The following is a 17,304-nucleotide window of genomic DNA, read 5'->3' on the forward strand; positions in this document are numbered from 1 at the left end:
TGAAGCTAAAGTTGGCGTTTATGCTGGACCTTACCACCAGTAGTAAGTCAAGAAGTTATTTCTCAATTATTCTTGGGTGCGCAATGTATTTGATCCTTTTTTGTATAAAATCTAAAGTTCTCAGTCTGATTATAAAATATTCATCGCTGATGGGAGATGAATTAAAACACAATTTGAAATCTGTAAAACCATTGTTCTTTTTAATACGACAAAAAAGTGGGCAATAGCCACTTTTTAAAAAAAATAAATCAACAAGTAATATACAGATTCCAAATTGCTACAGTTACGCATTTGATTATATTTAAGATTTAAAGTCTATTTGTATGGGGTACACTTTGAGCTTATTACCCTACATCTTCAGATGTAGATTTTTTTTTTTTTTGCGGTGGATCTTAGTCAGTAAGAGTAAATGAGATGGAATGAATGGGAACGTTTTTGTCAAAAATGTTTCTCGCTGTAACTCAGCTCAGAAACACTTTTATCTAGCAGTTCCCTGAAATGTTATTTGTGATGCAAAGATGGGGCATTTGTTGACAAAGAGGGAATTTCCTGAGTGATCCTTTTCTAATGGCGCTTCCTCTCTCCCAGGCCTGACAGGACACATGGGGAGAGTCATACCACAACTGTGCTGGGGTTTGCAGGCTCCCATGAAAGCTCAAATCCCAGGGAAAAATATTAAAATGCCATTATCAAGTGGATGTGTCTCTGTGTGCGTGCGTGCGTGCGTGTGTGTGTGTGTGTGTGTGTGCGCGCATGTTTATTATTGTGTGTCAGTGCAGCACAGGATGCAGAGTGTGTGAACCAGGGTCTGTCCCAGTGAATCAACTGGTGTCCAGGAAGAGAGGAAACATAATGAGCACAAGAGGATATTTGAGTGGGCAGTGTTTTGTCATTTCTCGGCGCAACTGTGTTTTTCAGCGTGCCTGTGTTGGTTTTAGGGGTAAAGGAAGGAGGTGTATGCGGTGCACACTTTTCCTCTCACATCCACAGGCGATTCCACATACCCCCTGTGCAAACAAACATAAGCAGGTGCCTGTGCTCGTTCTGTCGTGTTGAGGGTAGCCGAGCAGGACATAACCTTTTGAAAATGTGTCACCGCTGGCGTGGTGCCTTTACACTCCAGTTTAAAGCAGAAACAGGAAATAGTTACAGTAACTTAACATCATCGCACATGGACACAAATGTTTCTCGATGAAGGTCTTTGGTTATCGTTTCAGATTCATAAAATTCATAGTGCACTTGGTTGTGCACTCAGCTAAACGTGCATCTAAAACAAATAACTTTTATCATGTGATGATACTTTTTTAGTACAGCAGTGTGTGTGTGCCGCTCATGATGTCTTCTGTCTGGCCTTCTCTTGTTGCCCCAGCTGTCCTAACACTGGTCTGTGTTGACAGTAAACACAGCTGCAGGTCACAGAGGCCCTGCTCTGGTCAGATACTGCGCTCAGAAACCCAATGGGGGAGAGAGCGCACAGTGAGCATGAATGCAAGAGAAGGTGCACCAAGACGGAAAGGCTTTGGTAAGGCACAGTTTGGTTTAGAAGGAAAGGAGATGCGCAAGAACTCCTTTGTCCAACATTCAGTCCTCAGCTCTTTCTAGTCTATAACAAAGGGGAAGACCAATAGATGATAAGGAATCGGTCAATCAACTCTTCGTTTATAGAGCATGTTTCACACCCAAAGTGACCAACGTGTTGGAAAACATAAGCAATAACCTACAAAAAAATCAGATAAGAGACGGGAAACAAATTAAAATAAAACACCAGTGATAAGAAAAGCTTAATAATTTATGCTTAACTGGAATTAAAAGCCAAGTTAAAATGTTGGGTCTTTAAAATGAACTTAAATCAATTTAATTTCCCTTTGGGGTCTATAAAGTATTTTTGAATTGAATTGAATTCACAGTATTAGCCATGAGGATGAGAAAGAATGGCCAGAGAAGTACATGAGGAAATACACTCAAAGCATACTGTGGGATTAAATAATATTAGTAGACATTGCTGTGACATTTCGTGCACATTTGCAGCATGTATGGCCTGTGTGAGCTGTAGCGCCAGGTGGTGAAACTTTTCAACATATCCCAGAAATGTTTGGTGGTCAGGCTGAACATGTAATCAAATTGTAGGTGCTAAAGGCCCTGCTGGTGCTTTACTTTAACATGTTGTCTTTGCACACCTTTCAAAATTCATGCAGATAAGCAGTGTGATGACAGGGATATAAGAAATGGCCTGTATGAGTTTCCTATGGTATAATACCCTTGAGTAAAATACCAGTGTACCATGGCATTAACACACACAAAAAAAACTAGATTGTGCAAATTAATGTACTTTTTTAAAAATTAAAGCAAAAAAGCAAGCTATTTCTAGTGCTGCAAAAATAATACCGTAACGATTATTAGATTGTGTTATTTGTTAGATTGATCTATAGTACTTTATTTTGTGTTATAAACTTTCTGCTGTGCCCTTAAACTCAAGTTTAACAAGCAGAGATTTGATAGTAAATTAGTTGGGCAATCTGCTTCAATATCCAGGCCACAGTCCAGACGCTCAACAGATTTTCTGCTTATAACTTCCAAACCATTGTTTTAAGACAACAAAATCATAAATTGATCATTTATGTCCTTTGAGGTGATGTTCTGTGATCCATAATAGTTTCTCATAGCTGGATTAGAAAGATGTCATATCATACTGAGTTAGAATGATAATGAAGTAATCGTCTGGGAGTTTGAAGCCTAACAGCCAGTTGTCTGACCACCCATTTTATCAGACAGTTGTCTGGGTTAATGTTCGTTTAAGGTAGGTTCCTGCTGCTGGTTGCATTAAAAGGGGCAACCTCTTCGTCTAGCAACATAGACACAACGTACTGAAAGTAGTGAAAAGATATGGGTGTAACAATGGAATAACAATTTCATGTACTTAACATCTACATGAAGTTAGAATTGACACGCTACAGGAAGCAAACAGAACCAAGTGACCTTAAACATCTATAAAAACAGATGTAAGCATTGGATAAACCTTTTCTGTCACTGGATTTGATGTGGGCACACAATCGATATATTGCCATAAATCCATCTTAGCGCTTTTAACAGATGACATTAGCATTGCTTACAGACACACCATCTTTAGGATTCTATGACCTTTGTATGTGGGAATGATATATTGTCTTACCCTGTCTGCATGTCATGGCCTTGGCTGTAAGATACACGTTGTTTTGGTAACCCGCCTATCTCTCTACTTATACTGTCTCCTGTGAGGCTCCATGCAGGGGGAAGACGCACAGATATGCAAGGATATATTGACACTTAGACGGATGCAGGCACACACACGCATCTCACCACTGACTGCCACTCGGATACATCTGCAAATGCATGCATGCCCGCACACACACCAGTGGCAAAAAAAAACACCCTCTTATTTGACATGTTCTTTTCCGGCCCCTAAGGACAGATCAGGCACAGCTGTGACTTGGGGGGTCACAAGGCTTGGAGGGGTCAGACTGAGCAGACTCTGAGAGAGCCCGACGCAGGGTCACAGGTCACTCCCAGCAGCCCTAGCGGTGTGAAAGGTCATGGGTCAGAGTCTCACCGCGATGCGTCGGCTGGATAGGGTTTCAAAAGGCGGCCTGGGCCAGTGAGGAACACAGATTTATAGATACTGAGCCTGGCCCTAGTTCTCGGCCCAAGGTAATTACACAGAATATGAGCATGCCCGTTGAGGCTTGGCGGCCATATTTCATTTCCACCCCAAGCCCCTGTAGACTGAAAAAATACACGAGATAGCCTGGGAGAAAAGAGAAGCGAGACCATGGAGCAGATAGGCAGAGAAAGGAAGATCCACTGATGCAGGCCGAGAAAAACATTGGAAAAGATGGGTATGTTGAGGAGCGAAGGGAAAACTTGGCAAGTTACTGACATGCAGAGAAAATGTGAGTTTAGTCAGAGTTAACGGGATGAGGAGGAGACGGAGTAAAGGCAAAGGGTCATGTTTGTTACCAAACAAAACTCCATTCTTAGCTACAGGACCTTTGACGTCAAATTCCAGTAAGACGCGGAGAAGGTCACTGGGATCATCCCCGGGGAATGCCGGGAGCCGGAATGACACGGACCATGGACAGCAGGGAGTGACAGCCTCGCGAGAGGAGCAAAGGAACAGATGGACCAAGGGAAAAGGGGAGGGAGTGAAAGAAAAGAAGAGCCCAGAAATTAGATTAGTTTAAAAAGTGAAGTTGTAATGCTGCAAGCTTGATATCCTCCTTGGAGCAGTTTCCCGTGAGAAAGTGATCAGCCCACTGCAGAATCATGGAGACAGTTCAAACATATTTACTCCTTGTTCGAAGGTACAAATTAAATCATGCTCTTCCACAAAGAGGGGATGTTTTCCCCTTCTGGTCTGATGTCATGGTAGTGGGGCGGCATGAAGTGGGGGGTCGACCCGCCCTGGCCTGCATGCATTTATCTTCAAGGCCATTTATCTTCCAATAACATCCCAACCGGTTCTTCTTTCTAGAGCCTCCTGATGTATTTTCAAAATATTATTTCAAAGTCATTTTTTTTCTGCCCAGTTACCCACAGATGCACAAAGACAGATGATGAAATTCAAGAACAGGTTGGAACTCTATTATCCTTACACTGTCCTTTACCTAATCTCATATATCGTTCTTCCCCCTTACAGCCCGCCTCTGCTTCTTATCCTGCATTGTCTGAAAACAGTACATGTAACATTTGCGAGTGTGTATTCTTTTGTCGGTGTTTTAACAAGAGGTTTCATCAGATATCATTGCAGTAATTGTTTCATAATTGCATTGATGTTAGCCTTGGCTGGTGTCTATTGCAGGCGAGCGCACCTGGGTACTGTCACAGACTTGGTGATACACGGCAGTATGTGACCTCAGAGCAGGAAGTGGGTGTTCTTGTCAATTAGCTTGTGGCCAGCCTGCCATCGCCCCAACATTCCTGTACTAGAAACAAAATAAATATTCCCTAGCTTGATTTTTTTTCTCTCTCTTTCATGGTCATCATTATTTCTTGTCTCATTCTGATGTTCTATTATTGACTTGTGTTGTTGAATAATAAATGCTTCCAGATAATATTCTGAAGGACAATGCTCTCCAAATCCCTCCTCCATCGCCATTTATATTAGTAGAAAGCAGTGTCTCCATTCAATGCTGCTGATTTTTTATTTATTTTTATTTTTTTAAAGTAGGAAGGCAGAAACCTTTGTCCTAACCAAACATTTCAGTGAAGTTTTGTGCAACGTACTTCCGGACATAGACTGTATCATTTCATGTGGGCCCAAATGCACAAAGAACTTACTTGTATGAAGGTGCTTTAGTGGTATTGTGGAATAGTGTTTTTATCCTTCGTTATGGCCACAAACTTCTTGAATTTTATATAATAGACCAACTCATAACCGTGCATAGTTAGTGCAGTGAAAGGAGAACGATAAACATTCTGTTGGTGGCTGGACTATATGTTTAGGGCCGTCCTTAACCTTAAGTACTACTAAGCTACTTAAGGCCTACCATAAGTAATACCCATCAACTTTGACCGGCTTCCCCATACCTGCTGATACGAAGCATCATCCTACCATGACATGTCCAACACCATGCTATCATTGGCGTTCTGGGGCTGATGCATTGCATTGGTCTCCAACCCCAATACCGTTGTCATTTTTGGATTATTTAGCATTGCTCTTTGAAATGTGACCTTTATGGTGTGTTCCTTGGTGTTAACTGATCAAAGTTCTCAAACAAACCTTGACGTCTTCACACGACAAATTAAATTACACACTGATGAATCGCTTTAACTATAGTTAGGTGATTTCTGAAGGTAATTAGTCAGATTTTATTTTTCATTACCAGATTAAAAGGGGCTCAATGCATTGTTGTGCCTCTCTTTTCACATTTTTGTTCATAAAATCGACTCCCCCACTTTGTGCCAGTTGATCACATAAAATCTCCATAAAATACATTAAAGCTTGCATTTAGAATGTGACAAAATGTTAAAAAGTTAGTTATCCATCCTATTCAAAGGAGATTCATTTTTTTTTTTTCTAAACTCTAAAATAAACTAAGCTGCTGCTGTAAGACTCCAGCTGGAAAAAAGAAATCCTTGAGTCATACAAGCACACAATAACTCACTCAATTATTTACGATTGAACTCATTCAGAAAGGAAGCATATGTAATCTACTCATCCATGCTGAGAGACGGGGAGAGAGAGAAAGAGAGAGAGGAAGGAGAAATGGGATGTGTTCAGGGACGAGGCAGGCGGCCAGCTAAGAAGGGGATCTGTTTCTGTTACCAACTCCCCGAAGAGAGGTGGAAACCAGTAAACAAACCGAGTGAGAAAGTGTTTCCTCCTTTAATGACAAAAGGAAAGAGGGCTAAGAGAAAGGTGGAGGAAGCATGGTTAGGAAACGGGCGCAGTGTCTCAGCTGTGAGACCTTCTCGCTGTGTTTGTGTGTCTGCGTGTGTGTGCGTGTGTGCCCTCTGCCCTGTTTGTATGCAGGCCAGCAGCCTCCACAAAGGCACTGAGCGGGTATACACACAGATGGGTAAACAAAGCTATTGTTTACTATTTTGTGTCTTATTATGTTGGGAGAGTTCAGATGTTATTGATTTTTTTTTTTTTTTTTGCAGTCAGGGCCAAGAACGGCCGAGGTTGGCAGTAAATTTTCCCATCGGATGCAGGGTCTTCAAGCACACACACACACACACGCTCATTCACAAACACAACTGGAAGGGTCTCGTTCCCGCAGCGGACCCTGCTACTATTGAGCCCTGTCACGCCCCTGTCAGTTCCTATCACAGTGTGTCTACCTGAAAAATGCAGATGAGGCCTTTGTGCTGCCTGCCCCTGCCTGGATGCCCATTATTTTGGTCTCAGGTCTATTATGGCCTGAGCCTGGGGCGGGTCTCCATACACACGCACACACACATATATATGCGCACTCCTGGGGTCATAGCCTTTCAACCTCCGGGGCTTGACTTCTGCCACTGCAGCCTGACAAATCACCCCATGACACATACGAAAAAAAAAAAGTGCCACAGCCTCAGCATGAGTGGGGCCCGATCCCAAGCCTTTTCCTCCAATCTCAGCTCTGTTACCAGTAACGACAGCGAGTTGCTGTTGCTCTGCTCCCACTGGATACACAAAAGAGGGAGGGGGGGAGAAGATGAGGGAAAAGATGGAGGGAAAAAAGTGAAAGATGGGAAGAGGGATGGAGATGGGTGGAAGAAAGAGACATTTGGGTTCTTTCATTTGGAGGACTATGATAAATGGCCTGGCCTTTAGCTGGTCTACGCTCCCCCAGAGCTCACTCTGGGCCTCCCCTGACAAGAGGGTCTTTGAGTGAGAGCGGACCCCACAAATATTGCTCTTTGTCCCAGACTTAGCTAAGCCAAGACCCCATAGCTCTGACTTTAATCAAGTAAAACCAGCAAAGCAAAGGTCTGCTTTTATGTCTGAGAGTCAATCACTTTGTGTGTCTGTGCATGTGTGTACTGTCTGCGAGGAGAGATAGAAGAGACGGGTGGGGGTAGAGGGGAAAGAAAGAAGTCTACCAGGAATGAAGAAAAGTCAGTGCACCACATTACTCTGGCACGTCTCCCCATTACTCCTCTAAAGACATTCAGAGCTTTGCCTTGGGGGTACGTGGGTAGATTTTGGGGGAAGGCAGAATTTAGATAACACCCTAAAGGCCCATTACAAACTGACTCAGCGATCAAAACATCTTATGAAGTTAACCTCTAAAAAAGGGGAGGTCTTTAATGACAAAAATATCTGGAGAAAAACCCATTTTCTCATACTTAATTCAAAGTAAATAAGCTCACATGTGCTGCCTTAAAAAAAAAAAAGCCTTGAAACCGCCATGAAGACCATGTAATGCAACTGACCGGTCAGGCATACAAGCCGTACTCCAAGCTTTCAGCATCTCATTGCCGATGGGGAGGTGGAGTTGTCAAATTACTACCACAAACTTCAATGAATTGTATTAAACATTTCTGACAGAGCAGCACAAATTAGCACACCATTTGAAATCCAAGACAAAAGATACACAGATTGAAATATTTTCACTTGCGTTTTAAAATATTTCAGTCCCACTGATTCGCTATTTTGTGGAAGCACCTTATGCTGCAGCTACCGCTACAAGTCTTTTGGGGTATAACTCTAGCAGCGTTTCACATCTTCAGCTACAATTTCACCAAGTCTTTAGTGTAGATGAGCTCAAGTGGATTCTGATTGGACAGCTAGCAACTACGACCATATATTCCTAAGCTTTGCCAAATGAATTTCACCTCCGGCCAGCTTTCCTATACTTTGTCAATGAAAGGAACCCCAGAAGATGGTGCTGTCATTTTAACACATAAAAATGCTTGATCCAAATCATTCCCATTGGAACTGTGTTTGTGTAATTACTGTAGTACTGCTGGAAGTTGAACCCCTGGTCCGACCTTAAGTTTTTGTAGCCTATAAAATGCTTTTCTTTCCAGGATTGAACTGTTTTCACCTCCACCTCCCCATCGGCAATGAGATGCTGAAAGCTTGGAGTATGGCGTGTATGTCTGATCGGTCAGTTGCATTACATGACCTTCATGGTGGTGTTTGTTCACAGATCTCTGAAATTTGTTCACAAATTAGCTGCAAGATTTCACTTGGTGGTAGCAGAGCAAAAGAAGATTAAAACAACAGACACCACGCTTTTCTGCTTTTTTTTATCAGCCATGACCTGGTACCAGTCCGTGGGTTCCTTGGTTTCTTTCGACAGAGAATTGAACAGCAGGGGAAAACAACAAAAAAGAAACGTTTTGTAACTTCAATGCTGTTGATCAGACTATGACAGCAGTTTTATTTGAAAAAACTGCAGGCATCCATTTGATAGCCATTTTCTATTGTTGAGTTAGCCACTCTGTGGGAGAATAGAGTCGGAGAGTCGTGGTCACATAGGATATGGTACGAGCAGTTTGTGGTCATAATGTGATGAAAAAGGGACGTTAATGCCTTTCCAACACTCTCTTTATATGATAGCTTAGGTCTTGTAATGATCTCATTGCTCTACAATCACCTGTTAATTGTACATAGTAATGTGTATGTTATTCGAGACTTCTTTTGTGCATAAAAGTTTAATGGTTTATGGACATTTCATGAAAACTGCTGGTCAAGGTTTGAAAAGATAAAGTCTCTTATTCCCATAAACTGTCTGTCTGCTTTGGATGGGTGTGTGACTGGCTCTGTACTCAAGACGATTGTGTAAGAAGGAGTATGTGAGGCCAATTTGGTGAATTGTACAGCATCGTGGGCGGAGAGTGTAGGTTATGGAGCTTTTTGGCTTTTGTCAATCCCTAACACTCATTTCAAAGCCCTCCTTTCCCTTATCCACTTCCTCTTCCCTCAATGTCACAGTCGCCTTGTCTTCTTTTTGCCTGCAGCCATTCTTAAAAGATGGATCACGGTTTAAACTTAGATCACCTCCTTGTTGCTTTTTAATCAAATCATCACAGTCCATCCTTGTGTGCGTACGTGCGTGCCATCGTTTTTGCCGATGTATGAAAAGATTCAATGTATGCGCACAAAAACGGTGAGAGATGAGGGGAAGCCCTAGTGCCACTCAGTGCCACGGTGCCATAATCTCCGCCCTTGCCCAGTGGCCCAGATTAAATCCCGGCTTTGATCCACCCCCTAATCTGAGTTTTCAGGCTCTGGGCTGAGGGTGGGTGCTCCACTCTGCCTGCCAGCTAGATTCTTCTTGCTTATTTCCTTCCTTCCCTTGTCTGTCTGGGTTCTTGCTGCCCCCCCACTGTGGAGCTGGCAATTGAAATCAGCTTTAGAGTTGCTTTTATATAGAAGGGGGCAGAATTAGGCCCTTTAATGCCTGTCATGGTCGAAGATTATATCAATAGGTCTTTTTGTCGCTACCACATTGGAGTCAATGGTAGCACCAGTAAGGCTGATAGAGCAAGACAATAGATACATTTCTTGTTTCACTTGTAGCTTATTTTAGCTCTCCTTGAACTCAAAACTTGCATACTTACAGGCTTACACACCAGTGAGGGCTCACATGTAAAATACATGCACATTCAGGCAGCATGTGTTGCTTATTTGAGGTAAACTGTAGCTTCAGCAACGTATCGAATGATGTATATTTTTGGATCCCGAAGTCGGTTTCAGTGGCAGCGTCTTTTGAAGCAGTGTGGTTTATCCTCCCAGGGTCAAACAAATACACAGACTTAACTGAAACCAAAAGCCACGTTCTTCGCAGTGCTTTAATGCTACAGTGAGTTTGATTTACTGCCCGTCTTGCAACGCCACAAACACTCTTTGACGAGACCCAGACAAAATGGATAAGAGCGCAGGAGACTTGGTGTTGTTAACCAATTTACCTGTTTATGTAAACAAGGCCATGGCTGATTAGAGCACAGTCTTCCTAAAGTAATAGTTTACAGCACAGCACATTAAAAATGATTAGCCTTAATATAATAAAGTTGGAGGAATTTCAGAGCCACAAGACTAGAGTTAGTCAGTGGATTAATTCTTGGTGTGCTGCCCTGTATTAGCTGCTAACATTTGAGGTTAACCAAGCTGAGAAAGTGTCCGCGCCTGCAAAGATTAACGGTTTGACAGTAAAATTGTGTTGCAATTACATGCCGTAGCAATATTTTAAGGGAGCAGTGAATCCATTCAGAATGTTAGATGTTTTTAATTAGCATAGTGTGCTCATTTACATAGAGTATCTTACACTTTTAATCATAATAGTTCAGGGAGGTCACTTTCTCCGGCTTTATGTGAAATTTGTGCTACTTGTTTTACGTGAAATATTTTAAAAATGAAGAGGGAAGACGAGGATTAAAAGGTGAAAGACAGAAAAGGGGAATATATACAATTCATCTATGCATTGCCAGTTCATAATAAATGTGATCCCAAGGCACTTTACAGGTCAGAGAGGTCCCTTTTGTATTTTAAACTGTATAAGTAAGTGACTCCAAAACAGTAAAAACATATGGACAAATTCATTCAGGGCACGTAGATTCTACTTATTTTGTAATGTTGTCAGGTTACAACAATAATTGGTATAAAGGAGCACCAAAGGAAGCCTCACACATCAAGTCATTGACCTAGCAGATCCTGATCCTGCTAAACAAACATGTGGTCAAACATGCCGTAGTTGTCACAGAAAATGTCTCTGTGCTTCTGCAAATCCCTAAAACTCCACCTTCCAGTGCCACAGTGTACCGTGTTCTCCTTTGTGTATTTTTTTTTTCCTTCTGTCACTCGTCATACACACAATGTCAGTATGGCGCTTTAAGCACCATTTTTTTCTCTCTCCCTAAATCCCTGCTTCAGCAAGTGCAACCACATCCCCCACATGTTCACTTCAGTGTAAACACGGACAGGTGAAGAAACATGCCGAATGATCACTACAAATCATATAAACAAACACAACCCTGAAAAATGTGGCGTGTCATGTACAGTACCTATGAAAGGGCCTCAGCAGTCACGAGCTATTGGTCTTGCTTATTGGCAAAGGTTGACCAATTAACGCCCCAACGTTAGGCCCAGATCACTGGCTCTCTGTGCGGTGGTGGGGTGTGAAATGTGCAATAAATCCAGGGCAGAGCCCACAGCACATAAGGGTGGCACAAAGGGCTGGCACAAAGCTCTTCACACATCGGTGAATAGCAAAGTAGGGTTTGCAGTGTTCAACAGACTGAAGTAGTTAAATAACAGCTTCCCTTTATTTGCTGCCTGCAGGTTGAGGCTTTGTGCTCAGGAGTGTTTGTTTTTACAAAAATCATGCATTTAATGGTAGGTTTTCTTTAATATTTAAGCAGTAAAATCATCATTACATTGATTCTAAGTCTGTTCTCAGAGAAATCTCTTCAAACAGTCCCTTCCTAGATAGCAGCTGGAGGTCAGGAGGTTACTGAACTCTCTTGTTCCCAGATAAGAGCTTCATCCATTTAGCACAATCTACAGGTAGATGTAGATTGTAAAGTTTGAAAGGTTAAAGTTGTGTAAAAGGTCACAAAGACCTACGTTCTTGCCGTTTTCTGAAATATCAAAAAAGGACAAATAAGAATTGAAACTGCTGATTTGTCTTACTCTAGAAATATATGGGCCAATGGACATAAAATTTCCATCGAATATTGGAAACAGAAAAAGAAAACAAAACACAATCAATCAACACAAATTAGTTCATAAAATAAGTTGTGTAAAAAAAACAAAAAACATATAGGAGATATTAACAAAAGGAGAATCAAAAGTGGCATAGAAAAGCACTAAAATAACATAAATCTGTCAGTGTTTAGAAAACAGTCCTGGTGCCTGTCGGTCAACTGATTAAGTCTTAATTGTATTTCACAGAAATTACCTTATGATGGGTAAAAGCAAAAAGAGATCAAGACTTTTGCATCCTTATTTCAAAAGATGCAGATGGTTACAGATAAACTTGTGAATTTTCAAGTGGTTGACAATGAGCCCATCATTTGGAAGGAGAATCATCAGAGATTGTAGATGGTCAGATGATTCCAAAATTGAACTCTTTGGATATCATTGTTCGCTCTATGTCTGGAGGAGGAATGGCACCTGACATATTTTTAAACACGTCATACAACCAGTGAACTTTGTGAGAATGTCATGGTGTTTGTCTTTATTTAGGCATAAATGTCAAAACTCCTCCTATATAAAGGTGTGACCCAAAACACCCACATCTATCCTATCTTTATCAAAAACAGGCTTTTCTACAGAGTTTTTTTTTTTTTTCTGTCAAGCTCGGTGAGTGTGGTCAGCATTTATTTTCTGTAACTTTCCACTTTATTGCACAGAACGTAATTTGTGGGACTGTCCTGTGTTACAAAAGTCCTAGAAGGAAGCTGTGAATTGCTTTTCTCAGATGATTTTGAAACTCAGCTGTCCTACACTTTGCATCTTTAATCTGTACTCAAAATCCCTGACTTGTGCTTAGTACAAGTTAACCTGTCATTCACGAGAGGACCCAAATTTATGTTCAGTACTTAGTCTTCTCATTGTTTTTGCCACAATATCTGAGGTCACATTTAGTTTCATCATAGATTGATTTCAATTAAATTAAACACAAATAAGTTCTGTTTTTTGTAAGTCTGTTTGGTCATTTGTCGTTGGACATGTTAGCAGCTCACACGTGACCATGATATTTATAGATTTTTTTTTTTACCTCCAGCTCTTTGACAGAGCGTATAGATCCAGTTCTGATAAGCAGGTCGTCCAGCCAACAGATTTAGCTGTTATAGAGCACCCAGGCTGTACTTGCTAACACCTTTAAGCATCACATTAGTGACACTTGGTAACATGAGTCTGGATGTAAATCTGACTGAGTGACCGAAAGGACTGTGCAGAGTGTGAAGGTTGTCTGTAATACCAGTGGCACCTCATTTTTAATTTGACTGACTAGTGAGGCTTTTCCGCAGAGCTTGACCTGAAGTCCCCACCTTTTCCTCCACCTTTTCACTGGAATAAGAATTGTGTCCAAATTACTTGGCAGGGATGCGATGCAAATGAATGTCAGGGGTTGTTGTACTCAAATCCCACCAAGGTCAAGCATCTAGCTGTCAAACCATGTTTAGAGCTAATCATTTATGTGCTTGTACCACTTAGATCTTGTTGACGCCTTCACTGTGTGTTTATAAGTGAAGCTCCCTGGGTAATTTTGAATGAATGTCTTGACTTTTCGGAATCTGTTTTTTTTTTTTTTTTTTATATTGGAAATTTTAATGTCAATAAAAGGTTATAACCTAAGATTTTTTGGTCACACATGAAACACATCCTTTAAGAGTTTTATTTTTTGCAATCACCTCATAAAGTGTGTTTAAATTTGTACCCTTTTGAGCATTTCAAGCCCAAAGAAAGTCGCTTCCTCCAGAGACTCCAAATGCAAAATCAATTTCCGGTTCACTGAGACAGTGTTGCAGATCAAAATACTGAAATATATGAAAACAAGGCAATTTACCCCATGTGTTTCCTTCTGTTGCTTTAAATATATTTATGCTCTTAACATTAAGTGTGTAAGTTTTTGAATAGAGTCGAGTAATATTTCATAAAAATACCCAAACTCTTAAGACAGAATGTTGACTTTTGATGCCTCCTCTATCTTTCTGTTTTATGGCTGCTGATGTGCCGCAAACTCCTGTAACCAGATTCATAAAATCTCTACCTTTAACGTAAGTTTTTCTTTTGCAACTTTTTGGGGTATTTAAGGAAATTCTTTCAAGCAAAATAAACATCTAAAGATATTTGTCATGTAGTTACATTAGCCAGCTACCATCCTCAAGTTGTTGCAAACAGACAAACAGAAGAGGAAACTAAGAAAGTCAGGCCCCTCCTTTAATTGCGTATAAAACAAAGTTGTGTCTTTGCCCTTTTGCAAGAAAACCTTATCGACACGACACTGTTAAAAAAGAAAAAAAAATATGATGAAAAATATGTTTTAATATTGTTAAGATGCAGTGATTTTTTTTTCTTTTTTCCACAATCAATGTTTCATTGCACTCAGGAGTAATAACAATGACAGAAATTATACTTTGGTCAAATTCATTTGTGTTATCTGTGCTTTGATGAAACACTTAAAATTAGTGTTGCATTTCCTTTATTTTTCAGACAAGATCCATTAATCTTCTTTTGCTTCCTTGAAGAAGTAAAAATCCAGTCAAAAAAGAAAAGTGAATAAATAAACCATGTTTTGACAAAAAGCAATCTAAAGTCAGTGGCCGTATAGATGCATAATGATTTTTTTTTTTTTTTTTTTCTTTTAGGGTACCATCACGATGTCCATGGTCAGTGCCTTCTCATTGGTCTGCCAGAGCGTATGAAAGCGGCAGGTTGCGGAGTTCAAGTCCTTCGAAATGTGAATCGAAACAGCTGCCTCTAATCACTAGCACAAGCTGGGCTTAAGGGCCTCTCAGTTTCACCCCTCATCTGCCTGGAATTTTGAATTTCCTGAGCGGAGATCAAATGGCAGCCCGAGTCAGTGAGACCTTTGATATGGGGACACCCATCTCGCGAGGGCCTTCTGCATTGGGATTTACGCTTGACAACACACTTGGTGTCACCTCCTATCCCTGCGGACGCGCCGTAGCCCCTGAATACATTGGACCTCTTTGACGGCACAACAGAGCCCACCCCGTCCCTAACACCTCCTCGCCTCCCCCCGCTCGCCCCCCCTGCATGGAGTGCCCAGCCGTTATTTATTAAATTTGTTGTGCCCACCCTGGTATGGTTTCAGTAGGCCACTTAGTTTTGGATTGCATCCTGGATTTTTCAATTATGTGGTTCATTTCACCTGCTTGTGTTCCTTTACCCCCCTGGATCAAGGGCGAAGGAGATCACATTTAATTATTTCAAAACAAGAAGTCTGAAGCGGGGCCCCACAGATCTATAACATCATGCTTTCCTATCTATTGCCCACATCACCACTACTTTAACTAAGCAGCATTTAGACTGTTAGAAAAAGAAACTCAGTCCCCGGCCTCCGAACAGCTCATTACTCGTGTCAATAAGAAAATTTGTCTACCTAACAGGAGGGTAAATATAAGGGCAGAATATGGGATTTCCAGAATTCCTTGCTTGTTGAGTCTCATATGGAGCACATTAGTGGTCTGTTTGATTGACAGCTGCTCCTGTGTATAGCCAAAAGGAGAACTATTGAGATATAGGAGATTATTATATCCGAGGTAATGCGTATGGGCTGTCCACAGCAGGCGTGAAGATGCTATCTGGCTTGGTTGTGGCTTGTATGGATTAGAGTATGTTAGAGGGGCTGCTCCACTAAACAAAGTCTTTGTATTCGTCTATGTGAGCATTTATATAGTCATTCTTTGTGTATAGAAAAGAAGTCGGGATATTTTTAATCAGACAATTACACATTTTATTTCCTTGGACTCAACATCCAACTAGAAGAAAAATATTGACACTGATATAGTGTGTTATGTCACTTGTTTAATACAAGTATTAAATCTGTTCAGATCTAATTTGGCTTCAGACAAAGTTTTTTAGATTGAGACAGTTTAAAATTTCTAGTACTTTTCAGGTTGTTTATGTATCCAAATGTAAACTAGTCTTGCAAAATTGCAGAACACTGGAAGTTCTTGTGCCATGAATCACCATAGTAAAAAGTCATTGAATAGACAAAATAAAGGTAATTGGTTTAGATAATTGATAATTGATATAAAGGTAGGATTGATTTAGAGCATATTTTAATAGAATCTGACCAGAATCCCTTTCCATGCTAAATAAAAGCATTCCCACGGCATGATGCTGCCACCATCCTACTTTAATGTGGGGATTATGTGTTCAGGGTCATGTCTAGTGTGAATTTTCTGCCACTTTCCTTGAAGCCTATGGAAGATGTGAAGGTCAGAAAGTCAATTTTTGCTGCAGTGTTTACTAATCAGGTGACTTCTGAAGGTATTGGATTTTATTTTAAGGGTATCAGCAAGAAGAAACTGAATAATAAGTGCATTCCATACACTTCAGGTCTCAATTTTAAAATGTCATGTAATTTTCCTTCTACTCCACAATCATGCAATATTTACTCTTGACCTATAAAATAAAACCTTGATGTTTCTGGCTGTAGCGAGACAAAATGTGGACTACGTCAAGGCTGATGTGTAATTGCAGAATGCACTGTAGGTATAAGCTGTTGGTCAGCTTAAAAAGCAAAAAGGGAAATGCACAAAAATGACAAAAAAGAGGCTGATTGAACAAAAATCCACCGTGAGTAAGAAGATTAGTATGTGTTAAAAAAGGAAGCGCTTATGACACAAAGCATACCACGGCAACTGCCAAACTGATGGTGTTTCTGTTTAAGTTTGGGTTCATATCGGAGTCAGTAGAACTGGCAAACTGGCATAATTCACAATTTTATTGCTGAGAAAAGAACAATTAGCAACATAATGCTCATCTTTGACAGATGTTGGCTCAGCAAGTCAAGTTATCAGATCACTATTGGATTAAGTTACATCCCACTTACTGAAGACAGGCTTTATGTGGCAGGTTAAAGAAGGATGGAGCACAAGTAAAGGATGTGTTTTATATGCTTTTATGTTGTTTTTTTTTAAATGTCAGAGCACTCAAGAATTATTTTCTTTTTTTTCTCTATATCTGATGGCTTTGTGACAAGTTCTGTTACAGTTAAATTGACTATTGGTTCATGGGAGTTGAACAGTGCTTTGCTCAGAAATATTCCCTCTCAATATCTTGCATGTGTTTGTGATTAAAGAACTTGTTCTTCTGAGGTTCCCCCATCACCAAAATAATTCATTCCCATAGCTTTG

At 40.7% G+C, this 17,304-nt stretch overlaps 1 long non-coding RNA gene across 2 annotated transcripts in view; it reads left to right on the forward strand.

The window, feature by feature from the left end:
- The window catches only part of LOC103145330 (uncharacterized), a 315,073-nt gene extending 298,917 nt beyond the window's left edge, over window positions 1–16,156 (forward strand). For both annotated transcript variants that reach the window (XR_001663482.1, XR_001663481.1), the window contains one exon: window positions 14,785–16,156. This is a non-coding gene — a long non-coding RNA (uncharacterized LOC103145330). The remainder of the gene's footprint in view (window positions 1–14,784) is intronic.
- The last annotated feature ends 1,148 nt before the right edge of the window (window positions 16,157–17,304 follow it).

The sequence above is a fragment of the Poecilia formosa genome, unplaced genomic scaffold, assembly GCF_000485575.1.
Source record: "Poecilia formosa unplaced genomic scaffold, Poecilia_formosa-5.1.2 Scaffold5, whole genome shotgun sequence".
Taxonomy (NCBI): domain Eukaryota; kingdom Metazoa; phylum Chordata; class Actinopteri; order Cyprinodontiformes; family Poeciliidae; genus Poecilia; species Poecilia formosa.